The following is a 2,654-nucleotide window of genomic DNA, read 5'->3' on the forward strand; positions in this document are numbered from 1 at the left end:
GCTTGATAACCGATGTTAGTGTGTTTACGTCCCTGTAACTTAGCGGTTCGGCAAAAGAGACCGATAGAATAAGTACTAGGTTTACAAAGAATAAGTCCTGGGGTCGATTTGTTCGACTACAGGCGTTACTCCAGCATGGCCGCAGTCAAATGACTGAAACAAGAATAAAAGAATAACAGTCTCGAACGAAAATATTAGTCTTCGAGATTTGTAGGAAGGAGAGTTGGGGTGGGGGCTAGGGGAAGTAATCATCAGTCTCGACTCCTGTCTCAAATGCCTACCCCCCACCCCACGAAAGGCTTTTAATGTCCGGCTGGTGGTTGCTTTAATCCGGGAGATGGATGAAGTCCACCCAACTTCAAAACAACGTTAGTGAAGTAAATCAAATGAAATAAACACGAGCTGACAGTTTCTTTTCCTTCTGCAATTTATGTCTCTCCCCACCGCCATACTGTTCTTCTATGGATGCTGTTATTGTTTAAATCATTTCCAAGGAATTTCGTAGATTCAACTCCAATCCTTTTCCATTCCTTGTTTTATGTTTCTTAAGTTTCCATTTAAAATTGAATTTTCTGGCCAGGCCACTTATTCAAATTTCCCATTTTTCTCTGATGAAAATGTCATAAAATGAATAAATGAATTAATAAAACTTGATTAATTAAATTGCTGATATTCTAAACCATTATTTTCACAATTTCCAAACTACAGAGTGTTAATCTATTTTGTGTATTATTCAAGACAATTACCATTCTGTGTCATTATTCTCTTTAAAACTGTAAAAAATTGTTTTAATGAAATATCAATATCTGTTGTGAGGCTAACCTGTATTTAAGAATTATCAATGTTCTCTTGATACTTTCATAATTGTCGATGTATCGTGCTGTTAGCAGTATAATGTTAGGATCACGACTGCTAATATTTCTCCCGATTGCCAGCGTTTAGGTTTTACAACAGAAACGTCTGGGCTTTTATCACAACTGTTTCTTTTTGTTGTAATAACCAATAGCTAAAAACTTGATAAGATTTTAATGTATGTTATAGCAAGCTTTCAAGCTATTATTACTAGTGGTTAGTGATTAGGGTGTTGCACTCAAGATCGCTAGATCCTGAGTTCGATTCCCAGAGAAGGCGATGTGTTTTGTTCTTGAGCAAAACCATTCATTTCACCCTTCTCCAGTCTACTCAACAGTAAATGGGCCACCCTATGACGGACCACCCTTTCGATCGGCGCGAATGTTGGCCTACTCGCGAAGCCAACGGGGTGGCTTCTATCGAAAGCTAACACGATGCGAAGCGCATTGGGTCTAGCGATGTAAAAGCAACATCCAATAGTCTGGTCGACAACGTGCTCACGTGGTTTATACATATAGATACATGTATATATGTATATGTATATGTATGTGCGTACGTGTGTGTGTACGTCTCTGTGTGTTTATAAGCCATTTAAAAAGACACAAAACCGTTAGATTCACTTCAACATTTAAATCTCATTTGTGTCAAAATATTTTCGTCGCTTTGAGACCGCGACCTGTTCGCGGACAAAATGCTCAGATGCAGCACTTTCCGCTGCGGTCTTTGTGATATGGAAAAATGGCTCATCTGGAAAGGGAGCTTAGACCCCCGCCACATGTCTAAATTCAAGAACTGAACTTTTCAGATCATGTCTACATGTGGCTAAATATTTGTTACGTTTTTGCCCCCCCCCCCCCCGAGATTACTGATAGGACTTCCTTTCTATATTGTGTCTATGTACAAGCTTTTTATCTCTCTATACTTTCTACTTATATTTCTTATATATTTTAAATATTTTTTTACATATTTATAGAGATATTGTTTTACATATTTTTTACACATATTTTTTCTGCATGTCACCCTGCTTTCTTCTTGTGCGTATATAGACGTGTATATGTAACCAATTGTGCGCGTTTTTAGATGTGTGTGTGTGTGCGAGTACTTGCGTATATAGGCGTGTGTGCGTGCATGCGAGAATGTGCGCATATAGACGTGTTTTACCCTTATGGCTTTTTTACACTTTTTTCTGTATTTTGCCTTTAACCCTGTTTTTTCTTGGGTATGCATATATAGACGTGTGTATGAACCTTTTTGTGCGCTTGTGTACGTGTGTGAGAGTGTTACGCGCGTGTGTGTGTATGTGAGCGTGTATGCGGGTATATATATATACATTTTTTTTTTGGCGAATGTGTGGGTGAGCATATGTGCATTTCAAGTGAGGGTGGATGAGTATATACACATAGGCGCATGTACGTGGGTGTGCGGGCGCGCATGTGTATATATAGACTTGTGCGCTTACACGATTACTATGGACATTTTTACTCCCTTACCTTTACTCCTCCCCCTCACTTAGCGGTCATTCTAATAGCTCTTTTGTCTTAATAACGGTCAATCACACAGTAATTTCTCTTTGTTTAACGGTCATTTTCATAGCATCCTTCGATGGCCAGATAACTGAAGAGATGGCGGCGTGGGTTTCCGCCCCGACTTCTGAAACTTGGAGTTTTATCATGGCTACCGAATAATTGTCACATATTATTTACAGATAAATTACTCTATTTGCATAATATCGAGGTCTCTTTTTTCTTTTGTTGTCTTACCTTTTCTATCAATATACACACACATATATATATGTGTATATA

The 2,654-nt window shown here is 38.5% G+C and overlaps 1 protein-coding gene across 2 annotated transcripts in view; it reads left to right on the forward strand.

The window, feature by feature from the left end:
• The window catches only part of LOC106870014 (serine-rich adhesin for platelets), a 462,526-nt gene that overhangs the window by 70,809 nt on the left and 389,063 nt on the right, over positions 1-2,654 (forward strand). The gene's annotated exons all lie outside the window — the stretch shown is intronic.

The sequence above is a fragment of the Octopus bimaculoides genome, chromosome 4, assembly GCF_001194135.2.
Source record: "Octopus bimaculoides isolate UCB-OBI-ISO-001 chromosome 4, ASM119413v2, whole genome shotgun sequence".
Classification (NCBI taxonomy): Eukaryota; Metazoa; Mollusca; class Cephalopoda; order Octopoda; family Octopodidae; genus Octopus; species Octopus bimaculoides.